The 22,373-nt window shown below is 46.7% G+C and overlaps 1 protein-coding gene across 3 annotated transcripts in view; it reads right to left on the bottom strand.

The window, feature by feature from the left end:
• HELZ (helicase with zinc finger) overlaps positions 1-1,929 on the bottom strand; it is a 193,708-nt gene extending 191,779 nt beyond the window's left edge. For all 3 annotated transcript variants that reach the window (XM_066235080.1, XM_066235082.1, XM_066235081.1), the window contains exons 1-2: positions 1,839-1,929; positions 502-558 (exon numbers count right to left, since the gene is read on the bottom strand). The gene's annotated coding sequence lies outside the window, so the exon portion shown is untranslated. The remainder of the gene's footprint in view (positions 1-501; positions 559-1,838) is intronic.
• Positions 1,930-22,373: the final 20,444 nt, after the last annotated feature.

Below are 22,373 nucleotides of genomic sequence, written 5' to 3'. Positions count from 1 at the left end.
CAAATATTATTCCATTTTTAAGAAAATAAAAGCAGGAGTGACTGATGTGCCTAAAAAAATTCTTTAAAATGGAAAAGGAGTACAAGAGTCCCACAAACTGTGGACACACAAAATCCACAGACACAATTACTGACAGGCAATGCAGAGTAAGTGATGGACACCAAAAGACAGATAAAATTAAGACAGCCAATTAAAGTTGCACAAGCAAATTTAAATAGGCACACTATAATTACCACTGGTGAAGATACTGATCAAGGATAACTGCAAATAATATTTGGCCCTGGGTAAGCTCCACTATGGCTGAGGATGTTGGAGCCACTGAAAACTTGAATACATGTGACACATTTTCCTTCCTAAAATCTAGCCCTGCCTATACAACCATCTGACTGACTGAGTTATTTGGAAAATAAAGGTGGACCCATCAAATTACTTAAGTCTCAGCTTTACCCTTATGAGTTGATTAAAATTTAAAAAGTAAATCATTTTTAACTGCAGTCTCACCTTACACATCTCACCAGCACTGTAGTTCTTTTAGTGATCAATTACTTCATCCAATTCCTGAGGTAAATAGAAAAGTAAAATGTGTCTATACAACACCAGTAATAGTCATGATCAGTAGCAAACATTTTATCAGCCTGAAATGAAAGGGCATCTAAATTTCAAATGGAAAAAGTTACCAAAATGGTACAGTATGAAGCTTTGTAAATAAGTCTTACTTCAAAACAAACATATTTCCTTTCTGTGTGATAAATTTTACAAAATGTTCTTTAAGATTCACAACATTAAAAAGTCATCTCTTTCAGCACTAACTGACCTTACTTTAAAAAAGAGAGAGAAACAAAAAGGAGGAGGAGAAGGAGAAAGCTCATTTGATATGTTTAAGAGAGGGTAAAATTAAGAACAAACTAGCCAGGACAATGTCCCCTCTCCCCCACCCCGCCCAGGAATCTGCTGTCTCTAGAGTGATATACTTCGTCTATTAATGATTTGCCTGAAAAGTGTAAGTTGTGAAGGAGAAGAAATAATATTTTGAGTTTCAAACAAACCTAAGGAACCCAACCCAAGGAAAACCCTTTGACCCTGGGTTCCAGCCCTGTCTGAAGGACCCTCAGCAAAGGGAAGGGTGCAGGACGCTTAAATAAATTTGGACAGAGAGGAATCAAAGTCCCCAGATAAAACTGCAGTCCCTGAGCCCTAGAAAAGAATCTTCAGGAAAGGACAGGCTGTTTTTATTTTTGTTGCTATGCTTGTGACCCAAAGAGAATTTCCAAGGAGGGGGCAGAGAAAGAGGGGGAAAAAGTGAATCCAGGGCGACTGCCCTCCACGGGGGATGGAGGGGCGCACCCATGACCCACTTTCCCCGACGCCCACCCTCCGGCCCGGGCCCCACCCGGGTGCGAATCCGAGCCCCGCGGGGTGATCGGGCGAGGCGTGGGAGGCCCGCACGCTCCCCACCCCCAGCCGCGACCCAGAGGACAGCGTGCGAGGAGGCTCGACTCGCCCTCGCGGAGCGCCACGGGCTGGTGGGACCCCGCGCCGGCTCGCGGCCGCGATCTGCACGGCCCTCTCCACCACCCGGGCCGAGGGCACTGCGGCCCCCCGCGGAGGGGACCGGGACCGAGGAGGGGAAGAGGCTGTAAACAGCCCCGGCGTCCGGGCCTCGCCTCGAAGAGCCCCGCTGCTCAGGCCCCGCCGCGGGCCGCTGGGGCCCCCGGCCCGCCCTGGGGCCGCACCGCCCGGAGCCCAGGGTTCCAGAGAGGAGTCTGGTCCCTTCCCGGAGAGCCCCGGCACCTCGCGGAGCGGTCCCAGCAGCGGAGAAGGGGGAAGTCAGGACTTACCTGTCATTACTTTCTACGCCATCTTGGATCCACTTGTCAACGTCCCCACAAAGCATTATGGGTAAGAAAGAGCCTTTAAAGTGACTCCCCCCACCCCCCACCCCCGGCCCCTGACTCCCGCCTCCGCCGCCGGGGCCGCCCCTGGGCCGCCCCTCCCGCCCGGAAAGTTGCCCCCGGTGGCGGGCCGACCCGAGCGCCCTCGGCCCGGCCCCCTTCCCTCCTCCGATCCGTTTGCATTTAAAAGGCAGCCCCATTTTTTTTAAATGTGGCTTTAGGTTTTTCGCTATGTTCCGGTCCCTGGCCTCCCTTCCCTACTCTTCGCCTCCACGCGAGTTCCCTTCGCCCCGCCGCCCTCCTGCCCTGGCAGACACCCCACGTCTGCATTTAATCAGCCCGAGGTTTCCCCTCTGCTGCTGGCAGCAGAGTTGCTCATTGATTTATTTATGCGCATTATGTGTCTGTTATTGCTCCAAATCTTTGGTGCACGCCTGCAGGCTTCTGCGACCCGCTTCCTGCTCCGGGCAGCCAGGGGTCGCCTTCAGGGCCCCGCGACCCTGCGGACTAGCCGGCTCTCTGACCCCCGCATCCGTGGACTGAAAGGTGCCTCTGTCCTGACAGACAGTTCCGTAGCCGTTGGGCTCCGGGATCTGGCAACACTGAGTCTCCGAGTCAACTAGCGTCGAAGTGCGTTTGGGAGTTGGGGGGACATAATAAACAAAATGCAACTTCTACCCTTTTTCCTCTCCCTCCCGCTGTCTCCTCCCCTCGTCCCTAACGCGATCCGCGACCTTGTAGGTAGGGTCCCCTCCCCTAAGAATGTGGGCTCTACCGAGTCCACACTTTCACCGCTCGGAGTACGTGCAGATTGTGACTTCCCGGGGCAGGTAATTCTGGGTTCGGGCTGCGGGCTCCGGCTGGGGCGCAGAGGCCGCGACAAGACTTGTGGGAGGGTCCCCAGAGGGTCCAGCCGCATCCTTGCGAGTCCCGCGGTTAGATGAGCCCAGGCGGCCGGGCTAGGGGATGCCTTGCCAGCGTCACTCCCGCCTGGGGGCTGCGAAGGGACGCACAGAGTCGCCCGGCTGCTACCGGGGGCGCCGAGTCGCCGACTGGGGCTCGCAGGCGCTTTGCGGGCGCCTTGCGGGCGCCGAGTTCAGTCCAGTGCTCGCCGCCGGCTTTCGGTGGCGCGGGGCGCCCTGGCGTGATCCTCCCTTGCCCGTGGCGCCGGTTGGTCAGTAGCCTTGCTCTCTTACTTCTCGGTGCCTCTGGCCTCTGCTCTGCAGACTTTGAGGGAGGGGGCTGCTCTGGTTTCTTTTTTCCTCCAAGCACATTTTTTAGAGAGGGGTCCAAGTGAAAAAGGCCTTAAGACATCAAGGCTTACGAAACTGCACTAGGTACAAAATGCTGTTGAATGACTGAAATTAGAGGAATGCACGGGGATTAAATGCCCCCTTTGGGCACAGGAAGGGACTCCGGCCATGGAGCTACCCAAGGGTTCCCACGTTACTCCAGACCCTTCGAGAAGCCTCTCTCGAGGAACCAGGTCGGCTGCGACACGAGCCTTGGCCCGAGGAACTAAAAACTCCAGCAGGCAATTGTCCCTGCCAGATGGGAAGAGTGAGGTGCAGACTCATTAAGGGATTGGCCCGGGGTCAGCCGGGAGGGAGGGAGCGAGGTAATGAGTCACGCCCAGCTGAGAACGTCGCGTGCCCGAGAGGGACCTCCCCTGAGTCACCCGCTCTCGACGAGCTCCGAGAGCCGGGTTCTGAGACGTTCCAGCGCAGGCAGTCACGCGTGGCGGTGGGCTAGGGAGCCGGGACTCCGCCAGCTCTCGACCGGAGTCTGCTGCTACCGGTTTAAAGAAGGCTCCAAAGTTTCCTCTTTGCGGGGTTCCCTGATTACACTGACTTAATGGTTCCCCTGTGTTTACACGACAGCTCTAGATGTGTGGTCTGTTTCCTGTAATTTATACACTAAATATACTGCGGGCCAGGACAGTGCCTCCCAAGCGTTTCTTTAAAATAGGCCCCTTTCTTGCCTATAGGCCTGGGCCCAAAGAAGCGCTTGATTCATGCGCCTACCTGACACATTCGTCCACTCCAGAGTGCATCTTGGTCCTTGCTCGTCCAAATACCACGTGTTGCCTGAACTGGAAAGCCTCCTAATTAAGGTGACCAAATTTTTACAATGAAAAGGACAAAAATAAATTGAAAGCAATATTATAAATAAAAGAAACATTTTATTCATTGCAATAATAATACACTATAATATGATAAATGCATAATAAAAACATTTGTAATATTTTATATTGTAATTATTCTTACATGCCTGTTAATTTTTAATAATAATTGTAAGAAAAAAGTACTCATTTAGATACAAATTTGTCACATCACATGCAATGGATCGACTTTGCGTCCATCGAATATGGACATTTACAGATTAGTCTTCCAATATCAAAAAGGAGGACATGTAGGAGGACACTTTTCAAGGGAGGACGGAACTTACAAAAGGAGTGTCTTCCCTAAAGGAGGACAATTCATCACCTTACTCCTAACGCTTCTCCCTGCCTCCCCGCTCTGCCCCTTTTAGTCCATTCTTCTTTTGACCAACCCAGTGACATTTGTAATCTTAATGAATATCCTGGCTCCTCTGCTCAACCCCACCAAAGGTGTCCCCAGCACACTTAAAATAAAACCGAAATTCCTAACCGTGGCCACAGCTCTTGTATGAGGTAGCTCCTGACTTCTCCTCTCCCTCGCCATGATGGCTGCAGGGGCCTTCTCTCTTTCCCTGCAGCACCCCAGGCTTCTTTCCAGGCGGAACTTTGATCATTGTCTTCTATACGCTCAGATCTCAACTCAGATGTCACCTCCTCAAAGAAAGCTTTCAAGATCCCCTTAAGCAGAGCAGGTTGCTCTGTATTTTCTTTAACCCTGGGTTATAGAAGTTTTCTTGTTTATCATTTTGTCAACTGTTTATTATCTACCCCACCCCCATTGGAGTGTAAGCTCCATAAGGGCACAAGCCTTGTCTGGCTTGTTCATTCAGGGCCTGGACCAGAGCCCAGCAAATATTTGTTGAATGAATGACCACACTTATCAGAGCTAAGGGTGGTGATGAAAGAGAGTGCTGAAGAAGCCTGGAATGAGCTGCTAAGGGACCTGTCCTTTGTGCCCAGCTAGACATGGCCAGATAGGAATGGAGTTGGGGGAAACAGTCCCTTGGCCAACATTAATGCTGCCCTCATTCTGATTCTGATCTGATAAACACACAGCCCGAAATCATTCCTCAGCCACACCCCTTGCTCTTTCCTCCAATCCATCTCCAAATGCTGCTTTGCCTTTAAAATATCCAGTATCTGACCATTTTCCGTCACTTCCATTGTGGCCATTCTGGTCCAATTCACTACAGTCCCCTTCCCTTTGCCCCCATCCAGTATACTGTATTCTCAAGGTAGCTGCGAACACTGGTGGATTTTTTTGGTTGTTTGTTTGTTTGTTTTAATTTATTGACTGATTTTAGAGAAAGAGGAAGGGAAAGGGAAACAGCAATTTGTTTCTATATGTACCCTAACTGGGGATTGAACCGTCGTTTGCTCAGGAAGACGATGCTCTAACCAGCCAAGCTACTGGCCAGGACCCAACACTGGTTTTGATCAAATTCAATCAAATCCTATCCTTCCTCACCTGACCTGTGGAGGCGCAGTGGATAAAGTGTCAACCTGGAAACACTGAGGTTGCCGGTTCAAAATCCTGGGCTTGCTTGGTCAAGGCACATATAAGAGTTGATGCTTTCTGCTCCTCCCCCCTTCTCTCTCTCTCTCTCTCTCTCTCTCCCCTCTCTATAATGAATAAATAAAATCTTTATAATTTTTTTTAAATTTTATTTATTTATTTTTTACAGAGACAGAGAGTGAGTCAGAGAGAGGGATAGACAGGGACAGACAGGAAGGGAGATGAGAAGCATCAATCATTAGCTTTTCATTGCACATTGCAACATCTTAGTTGTTCATTGATTGCTTTCTCATACGTGCCTTGACTGTGGGCCTTCAGCAGACTGAGTAACCCCTTGCTGGAGCCAGCGACCTTGGGTTCAAGCTGGTGGGCTCTTGCTCAAACCAGATGAGCCTGCGCTTAAGCTGGCGACCTCAGGGTCTTGAACCTGGTCCTCCGCATCCCAGTCTGACGCTCCATCCTCTGCGCCACCGCCTGGTCAGGCAAAAAAAAAAAAATTTTTTTTTAAATCCTATCCCTCCTCTGCACATTACTCTGATTTCCTCTCATTTCATTCAGAGGAGAAACTGGAGCCCCACACAATCTGCCTCTTCTCATCTCTTTGACCTCATCTCCCAGCTCTCTCCTGGCTTGCATCAGCCATAATGGGCTCCTTCTTCAGTGCTCTTCCTCCAATAATATATCCACATGGCTCACTCCTTTGTCTCCTTGAAGCTTTTGTTCACCTCAATGAATCCCCTTCTCATCAATTAAAAATTTTAATATTCCTCGACATACACACATTATGTATTTCCCTTTTTACTTTTCCATAACATTTATTGCCTTCTAACATAAGTAATTTGTTTATTTATTCAGTTTCTTGTCTATCTCTCTGCAAGTGAAGTGTCATCTTGCTGATCACCAAAGACTTGTGTTTATTACTGAGAATTACATTTCCCAGCTGTGCCCTTGCATCTAGCTGGGGCCATATGACTAGTTCTTGCAGATGGACTTAGGGCAAAAATGTGACTCTGAATGAGCACATGGAAATCAGCCTAACCAAAAGTAGGAGCATTGGACTCAAAGCTGATCAGACAATAGACCTTTAGTACACTAACCCACTGAGAACTTTTTATCTATTTGTTATAGCACTCAGCACCTCAGTTACTACATCTTGGTTACTACAACCCACTAGAATGGAAGCTCAGTTAAGGCAGGGACTGATCTATGTTGCACTCATTACTGTGTCTGTCCTCATTGCCCAGAACAGAATTTGGCAAAAAAATAGGTACTTAAAAATTTTTGGTTGAGTGAATGAATTGCCTTTTCTACAACCAACCATGAAAATTAGTGAATGACTGGCAAGGGAGGAACAAAAGAAATGACTTTTGTTGTTGTTAAGAAGTAGAAACTGGATTTCTAAAGAATTACTTGGCTGTAAGACTTTAGTAAAACTACAGAGAGTTCTCTTGCATTTTATTCTTCCCTGTTTTCACCTTTTCCTTTTCTTCTACCTCTTCCCAAATCTATTCCCCCCAAATCCTCCTTCACTCTCCCTTTTCCCTTTTCTCCCTACTTTTTCCCTTATGGAGTTCCTTTTCTTTTTCTTCCCACTTAATCTAACAAGAATTCACTACCTATTAATTTGAGCCACTGTAAGTGCCCAGCCAAGATATCTGCTCTAAGTCACTTAAAATATAGTAGTGGGAGATAGCACTGGTGTAAAAAAGTAACATAACCTGACCTGTGGTGGCGCAATGGATAAAGCATCAACCTGGAATGCTGAGGTTGCCGGTTCAAAACCCTGGGCTTACCTGGTCAAGGTACATATGGGAGTTGATGCTTCCTGCTTTCCCCTCCCCCCAAACACACACTGTCTCTTAAAATAATAATAATATAATAAATAATAAATAATAAAAATAAAAAAGAAATTTGAAATCTGACATTCCTCATCTACTTTTTAGCTCAACTTCATTCCTATTTGAGATATAGAAAAGAAATGATGGTGGACCAGGTGATTCAGACAAATCCTCCCACGAGGAAAACTGAAACAAAACGGACAATACAGTCTTCTAAACATCTGCTTGAATGCATCTGGAAAATTAACAAAAGTGAAAATTACCCAGGGTAAACAAAACACAGAGGTAATTCTGAAATTTGGGGTCCTTGTGCCATAGGGCCCTGGGCTTTTGACAACAACTTGAGTCAACAGGTACTCTCACATCACTTTTACTAGGATAGCTATTATCCAAAAAACAAAATAACAAGTGTTGACAAGGATGTCAACACTAGAAGCCTGCACATTGCTAATGGAAATGTAAAATGGTTCAGCCACGCTGGAAAACACTATGGCTGTTCCTCAAAAAATTAAACAGCTTGACCTGTGGTGACACAGTGGATAAAGCATTGACCTGGAACACTGAGGTCACTGGTTCGAAAATCCGGGCTTACCCTGTCAAGGCACATATGGGAAGCAACTACTTTGAGTTGATGCTTCTTGCTCCTCCCCTCACCTTTCTCCTCTCTCTAAAAATCAACAAATAAAAAATTAAACAAAATTACCATATGACCCAGCAGTCCCAATTCTGGGTGTACACTCAAAAGAATTTAAAGTAAGGACTCAAATATTGTATACACATATTCATAGCAACTTTATTCACAATATCAAAAAGGTAGAAGCAACCCACGTGTCTCATCAAAGGATGAATGGATTAAAAACTATAGTATATCCATATAGTTGAATATTATTCAGCCTTTAAAAGGAAGGTTATGCTGACACATGCTACAACATGGATGACCCTCCAAGACATACTAAATGAAACAACACAACCACAGAAAACAAATTACTGTATGGTTCTATTTATATGAGGTACCTAGAGTAGTCAAATTCATGCAATTAGAAAATGGGGAGGTTATCACGGGCTGGGAGGAGGGTAGAATAGGGAATTGTCAAATGAGTCTAGAGTTTTAAACTTGACCAAACCAAGAGTCCTGGAATTCAATTGCAAAACTTTACAAATGTGCCTGACCAGGCGGTGGCACAGTGGATGGAGCGTCGGACTGGAATGCGGAGGACCCAGGTTCGAGACCCCGAGGTCGCCAGCTTGAGCGCAGGCTTATCTGGTTTGAGCAAAGCTCACCAGCTTGAACCCAAGGTCGCTGTCTCAAGCAAGGGGGTTACTCGGTCTGCTGAAGGCCCGCGGTCAAGGCACATATGAGAAAGCAATCAGTGAACAACTAAGGTGTTGCAACGCACAACGAAAAACAAATGATTGATGCTTCTCATCTCTCCGATCCTGTCTGTCTGTCCCTGTCTAACTCTCTCTCTGTCTCTGTAAAAAATAAATAAAAAAAAAATTAAAAAAAAAAAAATTTACAAATGTATTTAATACTACCAATCTGTACACTTAAAGATGATTAAAATAAAAAATTTTATATTATGTTTTTACCATAATAAAAAATGGGAAAAAAGTGGTTAAGATGACAAATTGTGCCTGACCTATAGTGGCACAGTGGATCAAGTGTCGACCTGGAATGCTGAGGTTGCTAGTTCAAATCCCTGGGCTTGCCCGGTCAAGGAACATACAGGAAGCAATTACTACAAGTAGATGCTTCCCACTTCTCCCCCCTCTTTCATACTCTCCTTCTATTTCTATCTCTCTTTCTCTCCCCTCTCTCCTAAAATCAACAAGTAAAGTCTAAAAAAAAAAAAAAAAAGATAAATTGTGTTATGTGTATTATAACAACTTTTATTTATTTTTTAAACCTTTTATTTATTCATTTTAGAGAGGAGAGAGAGAGAAGGGGAGGGGAGCAGGAAGCATCGATTCCCATATGTGCCTTGGCCGGCAAGCCTAGGGCTTTGAACCAGCAACCTCAGCATTCCAGGTTGACTCTTTATCCACTGCGCCACCACGGGTCAGACTATAACACAACTTTTAAACTAAAAAAAAAAAAATTTTAAGACAAAGTATGGCCCTGGCCAGGTAGGTCAGTTGGTTGAAGCGTTTTGTTGATGCGCTGGGGTCACAAGTTCGATCCCTGGTCAGGGCACAAGCAGAAATCAACCTATGAATGCATGAATGGGTGGAAAAATAGATCCATGTTTCTCTCTCTCTCTTTCTCCCCTCCTTCCTCTCTCTCTAAAATCAATAAGTTAACATAAATAAATAAAATTTAAAAAATAAATAAAGGGACAAACCATGTAAAAATGTAAAAAAAAAAGTCTTCTAAAAATAAAAAGGGATTCTTCACAATGAAACTATGCTTAATTACCCAAAATTAAATTTGTGTGTGCCTAACACACATCACTTCAAAACATATAAAGCAAAAACATGGACAGACTAGCAAGGAGATAAGAGACAAATCTGTAATTATAGTGGAAGATAGTTTTTATCTTAACTGTTAGAAGAGATGAAAAACTAGTAAGAAATAGATTTGAACAACTGAATAAGCTAACTTTACCTAATAAAAATACATAGTGTGGGGCAAATGTAGGTTTACAGTTGTTCATACGGAAAATAATACAATAATAGGCCCTGGCCCGTTGTCTCAGCGGTAGAGCGTCGGCCTGGCATGCGGGGCACCCGGGTTCGATTCCCGGCCAGGGCACATAGGAGAAGCGCCCATTTGCTTCTCCACCCCCCCTCCTTCCTCTCTGTCTCTCTCTTCCCCTCCCGCAGCCAAGGCTCCATTGGAGCAAAGATGGCCCGGGCGCTGGGGATGGCTCCTTGGCCTCTGCCCCAGGCACTAGAGTGGCTCTGTTCGAGGCAGAGCGACACCCCGGAGGGGCACAGCATCGCCCCCTGGTGGGCAGAGCTTCGCCCCTGGTGGGTGTGCCGGGTGGATCCCGGTTGGGCGCATGCGGGAGTCTGTCTGTCTCTCCCCGTTTCCAGCTTCAGAAAAAAAAAAAAAATAATAATAATAATACAATAATAAATAATAATACAAGAATAAACTTTCCCATACGCACAACTGTAGACCTACGTTTGCCTCACCCTGTATACAGTACTGCACTCACAACTGCCGATCACAAATTCTTTACAAGTGTATACGGAATGTTTATGAAAATACTAGGCAATATAGCAAGTCTCAACAAATTTCAAGTGATCTAAATCATACAGGGTACATTGTCAGACAATGATGCAATTAAGCTAGAAAATAAGAAAGAAAAGGAAGTTTTCAAATAGGTAAGTATGGTAACTGCTGTTCCTTGCTAGTTTTTTTTAGATTAAACAAAATAATCTTTTAATGTGGACAACATGATGAGTTAATATATGTATACTCTGTAAAATGATTACCAGAATGAGGTTAATACAGCCTCAATTTACATAGTTACTTTCAGGGGGTGGGACATTGAGAACACTTAAAATCTGTCTTAGCATATTTCAAGTATACAATACAGCAGTGGTCCCCAACCCCCCGGCCGTGGACCGGTACTGGTCCATGGACCATTTGGTACCAGTCCGCAGAGAAAGAATAAGTAACTTACATTACTTTTGTTTTATTTATATCTAAGTCTGAACGATGTTTTATTTTTTTTAAATGTTAAAAAATGACCAGATTCCCTGTTACATCCGTCTAAGACTCACTCTTGACGCTTGTCTTGGTCACCTGATACATTTATCTGTCCCACCCTAAAGGCCGGTCCATGAAAATATTTTCTGACATTAAACCGGTCCGTGGCCCAAAAAAGGTTGGGGACCACTGCAATACAGTATTGTTAACTATAGACACCATGTCATACATTGGATCCCCAGAACTTGTCACCTTACGAATGAAAGTTTAAACTCTGACATCTTCTCATTCCCCCTGCCCCGCCCCACCCCATCCCTAAGGCCCTGGCAGCCACAGTTCTACTTTCTGGTTCTAGAAATTGCACTTTTTTCAGAGTACACACATAAGCGACAGCATACAGAATTTTCTTTCTGGGTCTGGCTTCTTTCACATAGCATCATGTGCTCCACGTTGTCTTTTGCTTTGTAGCCCTCTCTTATATTCACCCCCTTTCCATCTCTCCTAGTCAGACAGGCTCCATGTGCATGTGTGTGCGCGTGTGCGTGCACGTGTGTGTGTGCGTGTGTGTGCGTGTGTGTGTGTGTGTGTGTGTGTGTGTAAGCACGGAGAAGCACCTCTGTGGAGCTGCCTTTGCCTCTGGTTCTCTGACCTTTTTGCAGGCTCCATTTTGCTGAGTCTGCGTTTCTGCAGGCAGTCTTCAAACTGATTGTGACAGGAAGCTAGGCTTCCTGGGGTCCTGAATCAGCAGAGCAGGAAGGAAATAAAGGCCACAGAACTGTCGAAGAGGAAGGAGCCAACTTGAAGGCAGAATCCATACCTCTAAACATAGGTCTAGAGAAGAATAACATATGCTGTGCCTGGGGTCCCATTGTCTGGGAAGCAGAAACTCTGCAGCAAAGTTCTGCCCCAGCCCCACCCTACCCCAGCAATGCTATTTCCTGTAACCAAAAGACCCTGGGCAAGTCCCTTGCCACTCTCTGCTAGAATCTCCCCATCTGTAAAGTGGGAATGATAAAATAGCCTTCTCATTTATTGCTGTGTGAATTATAAGCATCACAAACCATGGCTTAGCCCTGGCAAGATAACTCCATTAGTTAAAGTGTCATCCCGATATGCAAAGGTTGCAGGTTCATACAGGAACAGATCAACATTTCTCTCTCTCTCCCTTCCTCTCTCTCTAAAATCAATAAAGAAAAAAAATTTAAAAACATGGCTTTGATAGAGTAAGTCCGCAACAAGATTAGCTCTTACTACTTTCAAAGGTTTAGATTTTAAAGTATAAATTAAAAACCACTCATTAATTTTCTTCCTGCCTTTCATCTCCCATTCCAGTTAATAACTCAAACAAGCAAACAAAACAAACAAGAGACACCCTGGCAGCCTATTTTAAGTATTTTCAGTTGGACTAAAATTTCTTCTACAGGAAAATGGCACTCAAATAGAATAATGTATCTGAGGATATTTTCAGCCCAGAATCTATTGCCCCTGGAAGTGGCAATCAGGGCCCACAAGCCCAACTCCCACATTTCTGGGTAGTTCAAACTTCAGTGTGGAGCTTTGCATTCAGCAGAGATGGGAAGAAGTGCACAGGTCAGTGATGTCTCCTCGCCTGGTAAACCTTCTCTCCAGATTGAAACGTAAGTGGCTTGGCCTTAGATTACCATGAGGTTTTAGGCTAATTACTTCATTTCACTGGGCCTTCCTGCCTAACGTATTGGGGTGTTGGTTGAAATGATCTCTAAATTTCTTTCGAATCAATGACTAAGGATTTTAGTCTTCTAATAGCTCACACACACACACACACACACACACACAAAATGAAGTTATGTGGGTTTTGGCTAAGAACCAGCTATAAAAAAAAAAAAAAAAAAAAAAAAAAAAAAAAAAAAGTCCTGACCAGGCGGTGGCGCAGTGGATAGAGCATCGGACTGTGATGAGGAAGGACCCAGGTTCGAGACCCTGAGGTCGCCATCTTGAGCGCCGGCTCATCCAGCTTGAGCAAAAAGCTCACCAGCTTGGACCCAAGGTCGCTGGCTCCAGCAAGGGGTTACTTGGTCTGCTGAAGGCCCGCAGTCAAGGCACATATGAGAAAGCAATCAAAGAACAACTAAGGTGTCGCAAGGAAAAACTGGTGATTGATGCTTCTCATCTCTCTGTATTCCTGTCTGTCTGTCCCTATCTATCCCTCTCTCTGACTCTCTCTCTGTCCCTGTAAAAGAAAAAAAAGAAAAAAAAAGGCCCCTGAGATCATCCTTTTTAAAAAACAAAGTATGTTTTAATTATAAGTCAAATTTCAGTTTAAGGGAAAAAAACAACCCTAAGACATTTTCTGTTCTATTTCATTTCACTTGAATCTCTCTCTTCAGTAGGAAGGCGCAGAGAGGTTCTCCACACTTCCTACCTGCAGACTGGTTACATGTATAAGAGGACTCCCAGAGGGGCCCACTTGCCATTTTTGCCTAAAGTCACTGCACAGAATGAGGGCTCCCAGTTCAGATAATTTGAGGAAATCTGTCATGCCATTTCTGATAAAATAGGGTTAATCTAGCATAAAGAGACTGACAAAGTGCAAGTGCCTTTTTTTTCCATGAATTCCACATTAATAATCAAGTACTTGGCAACCTGCCCTCTCACATGTTACAACACAAAAATGTGTTGCCTTCAGTGTGTTTTTAATAGGCCGAGCCGTTTGTTTGATCACTGTGCTTGGGTCTAGACTCAGAGACACCAGAACTTTCCACACTGCCTTCTCACTGCTCTGGTTAACATCTTGGTTTCCAAAGAACAGTTTGGGCACCCAGGGGAATGATTTTTCTGGGATCAGCTACCGACTCTCTATCATGGCCTAAGCTCTTCAAAGGAATTGGCATCCAGATTTGCAAACTATTTTTGCAAAGCTTGCAAAAATGCATCAGTTTTAGATTTGAAATTATTTGGCACAGGTCCAGTCTCCAATCGTGAAATTCTCATGAGTGGTGTGGAGCAGATTTCTATAAACAAAGCAAACTCCAATCTCTGCAGCCGTCTGTGGAAATATTTATACCCAAAGAGAAAGGTCTCTTCCAGTTCTAGGATGCTAGAATGTAAACATTTTGCTATAAATGAAGTGCTTGTGAACACACTTACCCAACCTCTCTGAAATTTCCAGTGTACTACTCCAAAGGCTTGGTTGAAAGGTATATATCCCTTATGATTCTCCTCACAAGAAAAGAACCAAATGTTTATTAGATGTAAGGCATTATTTTTATACGGGGCCTCAAAAAATCTATTAACTCAAAAGCCTATAATCAGCTTTACAGTATTCAGAGACCTCAGACCCACAACAATGGGCCCTCGGCCCTGGCCAGTTGGCTCAGTGGTAGAGCGTCGGCCTGGCATGCAGAAGTCCCAGGTTTGATTCCAGGCCGGGGCACACAGGAGAAGTGCCCATCTGCTTCTCCACCCCTCACCCTCTCCTTCCTCTCTGTCTCTCTCTTCCCCTCCCGCAGCGAGGCTCCATTGGAACAAGGATGGCCCGGGCGCTGGGGATGGCTCCTTGGCCTCTGCCCCAGGCGCTGGGGTGGCTCTGGTCGCACCAGAGCGACGCCCCAGAGGGGCAGAGCATCGACCCCTGGTGGGCAGAGCATCGCCCCCTGGTGGGCGTGCCGGGTGGATCCCGGTAGGGCACATGCGGGAGTCTGTCTGACTGTCTCTCCCCATTTCCAGCTTCAGAAAAATACAAAAAAAAAAACAAAATAAAAAATAAATAAATAAAACAATGGGCCCTCCAATAATAGCCAGCCATGGTGACCCAGAAGACAGCAGCGAAGCCATGAGTTGATTTATGAGGAGTTACTAAAATTCTTCTTCGCACACAGTTGGATTTCTTTTCAGTGTAGCCTAATGATCTTTTTCTGGCCCTTGTACCATGTTCACTCACCTGATTTAGTTATAGAAAGGCTTTATTTCCAAGATTGCAAGTTCAATCCCTGGTCAAGACAAATACAAGCCCTGGCCGGTTGGTTCAGTGGTAGAGCGTCGGCCTGGCGTGCAGGACTCCCAAGTTCGATTCCCGGCCAGAGCACACAGGAGAAGCGCCCATCTGCTTCTCCATCACCTCCCCCTCTCCTTTCTCTCTCTCTTTTCCCCTCCTGCAGCCAAGGCTCCATTGGAGCAAAAAGTTGGCCCAGGTGCTGAGGATGGCCCCATGGCCTCCGCCTAAGGTGCTAGAATGGCCCTGGTTGCAACAGAGCAATGCCCAGATGGGCAGAGCATCACCCCCTGGTGGGCATGCCGGGTGGATCCCGGTTGGGCGCATGCAGGAGTCTGTCTGACTGCCCCCCATTTCCAACTTCAGAAAAATTTAAAATAAATAAATAAATAAATAAAAAGAAGACATATACAAGACTCAACCAATGAATACATAAAAACCGGTAAGTGGAACAATAAATTGATGTGTTTTTTTCCCTCCTCCCTCCTTTCTCTCTCTCTCTCTCTTCCTCTGTGAAATCAATAAATTAAATTTTTTTTTCCGAAAGAAAAGCTTTATTTGAAGTCAAAAGAGTTCAAATGACAGTTGGCAGTGGATGATAGATCCTTACATCAGATAAAGGTGTCCTTCCCAGAACTCTCCTTACAGATAAGTAAGAGGCCACAGCCTCGGGGACTGAAGAAGCCAGCCTCAGGCAAGTTGGAGCTGCTGAACTTGACCATCCTGTTCTTCATGATCTCTTCCTTGCTTGGCCCCTCTTACCCTTCCTTCCCTGTCTCCTGTCTTCCTCCTTTTCCATTTCTCCCTATTCAGTTGGAGTCTTACTCACTTATACCACCGCCTTTAAGCAGAGGTCTTTTTGTTGTAGTTGGTTTTTTTTTTGGGGGGGGGTGTATTTTTCTGAAGTTGGAAACGGGGAGGCAGTCAGACAGACTCCCACATGCGCCCAACCGGGATTCACCAGGCACGCCCACCAGGGGGCGATGCTCTGCCCCTCCGGGCGTGGCTCGGTTGCGACCAGAGCCACTCTAGCGCCTGGGGCAGAGGCCGAGGAGCCATCCCCAGCGCCTGGGCCATCTTTGCTCCAGTGGAGCCTCGGCTGCGGGAGGGGAAGAGAGAGACAGAGAGGAAGGAGAGGGGGAGGGGTGGAGAAGCAGATGGGCGCTTCTCCTGTGTGCCCTGGCCCAGAATCGAGCCTGGGACTTCTGCATGCCAGGCCGACGCTCTACCACTGAGCCAACCGGCCAGGGCTTTTTGGGTATTTTTGATTGATTTATTTTTAGAGAGAAACAGAGAGACATGAATTTGTTGTTCCACTTATTTATGCATTTATTGGTTGATTCCTGTATGTGCCCTGACCGGGGATTGAATCCATACAACGTTGGCATATCAGGACAACACTCCAACTGAACCACTCAGCCTGGGCAACAGAAGTCTTAACTGTATTTCATCCTACTTTCTAGAGCATTCTCAGGATGTGCTGTCTGGAGCTTGAGCAGCCAGCTTGGACCATGAGGCTAGGCACTGAACATATCAAAGCAGTAAGACTGGAGGAGGCATTTTGGTCTCTGTTAATTAGGGTCCTCCATAGCAGCCCTGGACTTATAGCCCACTTCTGTTCCTTGAGGGAGAAACTAAGCTTCTATCACATTTAAGTCACTATTATTTTTAAAAGATATGTAACCAAATGTACATCCTGATATATAGAATTTATAAAGCCATATTGTATATAAATCAAATTTATAGACCTATGCAAAAGGATGGGCCTTTTAGGGAAAGCAGATATACAGGTAAGAAATTTTAATGATTCAAAATACTTCTGACGAGGGTTCACCTGTTTACTAGACTCCCTCGGTGCCAGAAATGACATTCAGTAATGGCTTTCCTATCCAGAGGCAGAGATATTTTAACATTTTCAAAAGTTTTTTGGCATGGTTGCAGACTTACCAACAAATTAAAAGAATAGTACAGGGGCCCTGGCCGGTTGGCTCAGCGGTAGAGTGTTGGCCTGGCGTGTGGGGCCCCGGGTTCGATTCCCGGCCAGGGCACATAGGAGAAGCGCCCATTTGCTTCTCCACCCCCCCTCCTTCCTCTCTGTCTCTCTCTTCCCCTCCCGCAGCCAAGGCTCCATTGGAGCAAAGATGGCCCAGGCGCTGGGGATGGCTCCTTGGCCTCTGCCCCAGGCGCTAGAGTGGCTCTGGTGGCGGCAGAGCGACGCCCCGGAGGGGCAGAGCATCCGCCCTGTGGGCAGAGTGTCGCCCCTGGTGGGCGTGCCGGGTGGATCCCGGTCGGGCGCATGCGGGAGTCTGTCTGATTGTCTCTCCCCGTTTCCAGCTTCAAAAAAAAAAAAAAAAAAGAATAGTACAGGAAGGTTCCATACAACCTTCACCCACATTCCCCAAATGTTAACATTTTACTGTGTTTGCTTTATCATTGTCTGCATATCAATTTTTTAATTAATTAATTAATTAATTAATTTTTTTTTTGTATTTTTCTGAAGCTGGAAACGGGGATAGACAGACAGACTCCCGCATGCGCCCGACGGGGATCCACCCGGCACACCCACCAGGGGGCGACGCTCTGCCCACCAGGGGGCGATGCTCTGCCCCTCCGAGGGCGTCGCTCTGTTGCGACCAGAGCCACTCTAGCGCCTGGGGCAGAGGCCAAGGAGCCATCCCCAGCGCCTGGGCCATCTCTGCTCCAATGGAGCCTCCCTGCAGGAGAGGAAGAGAGAGACAGAGAGGAAGGAGAGGGGGAGGGGTGGAGAAGCAGATGGGCGCTTCTCCTGTGTGCCCTGGCCGGGAATCGAACCCGGGACCTCTGCACGCCAGGCCGACGCTCTACCACTGAGTCAACCGGCCAGGGCTGCATATCAATTTTTTAAAGATTTTATTCATTTTAGAAAGGGTAGAGAAAGAGAGAGAAAAGGGGGGGGAGGAAGCACCAACCCCCATTATGTGCCATGACCAGGCAAGCCTCGGACCCCAAACTGGGAACCTCAGTGTTCCAGGTCGATGTCCCATCCACTGTGCCACCACAGGTCAGGCAATGTTCCTGAAACATTTGAGAATAAGTTGCAGACACAGTGTCCCTTTACCTGTAAATGTTTTCAACGGTATATTTCCTAAAAACATGTGGCAACACAACCACAGTGAGATTATCTGAATCAGAAAGTGTAACATTTGCCTGACCAGGCAGTGATGCAGTGGATTAGGAGCATCAGATTAGGACACAGAGGACCCAGGTTGGAAACCCCGAGGTCACCGGCTTGAGCACAGGCTTATCCAGCTTGAGCACTAGGTTGCTGGCTCGAGCCTGGGATAATAGACATGACCCCATGGTGGCTGGCTTGAGCCTAAAGGTCACTGGCTTGAGCTCAAGGTAGCTGGCTTGAGTCCAAGGTTGCTGGGTTGAGCAAGAGATCTCTGGCTGAGCTAGAGCACCCCCCCGCACCCCCCAACAAGGCACATATGAGAAAGCAATCAAGGAACAACTAAGATGCCACAATGAAGAATTGATGCTTCTCATCTCTCTCCTTCCTGCCTGTCTGTCCCTATCTGTATCTCTCTCTGTATGTCTTTCTCTTTCTCTCTCTTTCACCCTCTCTCACTAAAAACAAAAAATTAACATTCGTACAATACCACTGGCTAACCTAGAGTGTTTTCTGGCTTTATCAGCTGTCCCCAGTGATGTCCTTTATTTCATTTTTTTTAATAGATTTTATTTATTGACTCTAGAGAGACAGAGGTGGAGATGTGGGGAGCAGGAAGTATCAACCTGTAGTAGTTGCTTCTCATATGTACCTTGACTAGGTAAGGCCCAGGGTTTGAACCAGCAAACTCAATGCTTTATCCAGTGCACCACCACAGGTCAGGCAAAAGAAATTTTTTAATATGTAAATTTTTTTTTTCTTTTTGTATTTTTCTGAAGCTGGAAACGGGGAGAGACAGTCAGACAGACTCCCACATGCACCCGACTGGCATCCACCCTGCACGCCCACCAGGGGGCGACGCTCTGCCCCTCCGGGGCGTCGCTCTGTCGCAACCAGAGCCACTCTAGCGCCTGGGGCAGAGGCCAAGGAGCCATCCCCAGTGCCCGGGCCTTCCTTGCTCCAATAGAGCCTTGCTGCGGGAGGGGAAGAGAGAGACAGAGAGGAAGGAGAGGGGGAGGGGTGGAGAAGCAGATGGGCACTTCTCCTATGTGCCCTGGCTGGGAATCAAACCCAGGACTCCCGCACGCCAGGCCGACGCTCTACCACTGAGCCAAGCGGCCAGGCCCATATGTAAATTATTTTTATTTATAGTGTTCATGAAAACAGTCCCCACTTGCCTGAATTTTTGCTTTCGTGTTCTAAATTCCTGTCCTCATATGTCAATAGGTGGTTTAAAAATTTTTTTGAAAATGTAAATAAATTTCAGCCCTCCTTGGCAAAGGACATAAAAGCGAAAGTGTTATAATATCACTATTGAGTGACCTTCATAGTAATAATTGATTCATGCAAGGATCATCAAGAGATGCTAAAATGGGTGGGTGAAAGGTGAAAGATTAATAAGATAGTGCACAGTCTCAAAATATTTCTCCAGCACTGGCCAGATAACTGTGTTGGCTAGAGCTTTGGCCCGAAGCGTGGAGGTTGTGGGTTTGATTCTGGGTTACGATCTATGTTCCTCTCTCTCTCCCTGCCTTCCTCTTCCTCTAAAATCAATAAATTAAAAAAAAACTTTAATTAAAAAACATATTTCTCCATGAGATACTTACTAATTGTACAAAGAACAAATACCTTCCCTTAGAGAGTAGCTCCAGGACTAACATATTTGTGTTTTGTTTGTTTGTTTATTTATTTTGACAGAGGCAGAAAGAGAGTCAGAGAGAGGGACAGATAGGGACAGACAGACAGGAAGGGAGAGAGATGAGAAGCATCAGTTCTTTGTTATGGCACCTTACTTGTTCATTGATTGTTTTCTCATACGTGCTTTGACCGTGGGGCTACAGCAGAGCGAGTGACCCATTGCTCATGACAGCAAACTTGGGCCTGACCTGCAGTGGCACAGTGGATAAAGCGTCGACCTGGAATGCTGAGGTTGCTGGTTCAAAGCCCCGGGCTTGCCTGGTTAAGGCACATTCAGAAGTTGGTGCTTCCTGCTCCTCCCTCTCTTCTCTCTTTCCCTAAAAATGAATAAATAAAATCTAAAAAAAAAAGACAGCAACCTTGGGCTCAAGCCAGCAACCATGGGGTCATGTCTGTAAGCCAGCGCTCAAGCCGGCAACCTTGGTGTTTTGAACCTGGGTCTTCCATGTCTCAGTTTGACGCTCTATCCACTATGCCACTGCCTGGTCAGGCTATATTTTATTTATTTTTAAAATTTTGTTTATTGAGTGGAGACAAGATGGCGCTGGAGTAGGCGGATGGACCAACATCTACCTCCCAGAACCAAAGTGGATTACAAACTAATTTTATGAACTATCATCTGGAAAAACCAACTTTGGATTAAACTAAGAGGACTCTTCAACCAAGGAACGCTGAAGAAGCCACACAGAGACTGGTAGGAAAAGCAGAAACGGGGAAATGCGGAGAGGGCTGCCCAGGTCCCCGGAGCGAACAGCAGCAGGGAGAGACTCACGTGGCGGAAAGTGAGTTTAGCAGAGGGGGAAGGGTCCTGAGCCCCAGGAACAAAGCCCCAGCCTGCAGCCCAAGAGCCCAGAAGAGGCGTAAGGACAGTATTTAGCTGGAAACAAGTTGGGATACTGTTTTTGAGAAAGAGTCTGATTTCTCAGATCCAGGATCCTTCTTAAAGGGACCGCACAGAACATCTCTAATAACCACCCACCCGGGGCTCCTGGGGATGGGGGGAGAGAGGAGAGGAACAGAGTAACAGGAAGAGAGTGCAATCTAGGAGGCACAGGGAGAAGCATTTTGGGAGATAGCCACCCTAACCCCTGGGTCGAGTCACTCCCCAAAGCTGAAGTGAATATCTCCCCTGGAAACAGCAATACCAGCAAAGGGAAGCAGGAGAGCAGCCAAACAAGCTCCCCCGCGGCATTCAGAGCAGAGTCGCATAGAAGGAGGGAGCTTTCGGGTCTACAGTAGTGAGTCTTAGGGTCCGAGCTGCAACGCCCCCACCCACAGGGCTGAGGGCGCGCTGAAGGGCGGGCAGCAGCGGGAGACAAAAGCGCGGTTCTGCTGGCAGGGGCGGAAACCAGCTGGCCACTACTGGGCTTAGGTGTGAGCTCAATCTTGCCTGGCTGGGGAGAGGGGTCCCTGCAAAAGAGGTCAATCTCAGCTGCCAGCAGCCTGTAATCCAGCCTGCTGGGGGGGGGGCGGGAACCCCGGAAAGGGTGGAGATCAGCCCCTGAGCAAGGGCAGAGGAGCACAGCCTTGCCCCGCACGTGCAACCCAGGATTGCGGTCAGACTTGGTAGCCGGCTCCTCCCACGGGGGTGGAGCCAAAAGCCCAGAAGAGGTGGAGTTCTGCTACTGAGCTGAGCTTGGGCACGCAGTCCTTCCCGGCGGTAGAGCCAAGGCTAACAGCCGTTCCTTGAGTGGGCACCTCCTGCAAGGGCAGGGCGAAAGCCCGGAAACAGGCGGAGACCTGCAGCTGAGCAAAGGTGCTCACCAGTGCCCTGAGGACCGAGCATAAGGTCACACAAGGGGGCGGGGCAAAGGCCAAGGCCACCAACTCTTGTGCACCCGAGCACGTGACCACAGCCACTCCCCTGCAGAGGAAATGCGGAGGAAGAGAAATACAACACAAATAAACCAAGAGAAATCCCCAGAAAAGGACCTAAGTGAATCAGATATAACCAAATTACCAGATGCAGAGTTTAAAATAACGATTGTTAGGATGCTCAAAGATATCAGAACAACCATAGATGGCCATTACGAAAACCTAAATAAAGAGATAACAAATATAAAAAAGGACATTGAAATAATAAAAAAGAGTCAGAAATGACAAATACAATATCTGAAATAAAGAATACAATGGAAGGAATTAAAAGCAGGATGGATGAAGCAGAGAATCGAATCAGTGAGTTAGAGGACACAATAAATAAAGGCACGGAAGCAGAGCAGAAAAAAGAAAAGAGACTCAAAAAGTCTGAGGAAACTCTAAGAGAGCTCTGTGACAACATGAAGAGAAATAACATCCGCATCATAAGGGTTCCTGAAGAAGAAGAGAAAGAACAAGGGATAGAGACTTTGTTCAAACATATTATAGCAGAAAACTTCCCCCAATTAAGGCAGGAAAACATTACACATGTTCAAGAAGCACAGAGAACTCCATTAAGGAGAAACCCAAAGAAACCAACACCAAGACACATCATAATTAAAATACCAAAGCTA

The sequence above is a fragment of the Saccopteryx bilineata genome, chromosome 6 (assembly GCF_036850765.1).
Source record: "Saccopteryx bilineata isolate mSacBil1 chromosome 6, mSacBil1_pri_phased_curated, whole genome shotgun sequence".
NCBI lineage: Eukaryota > Metazoa > Chordata > Mammalia > Chiroptera > Emballonuridae > Saccopteryx > Saccopteryx bilineata.
This window is presented reverse-complemented; position numbering and strand designations above follow the sequence as displayed.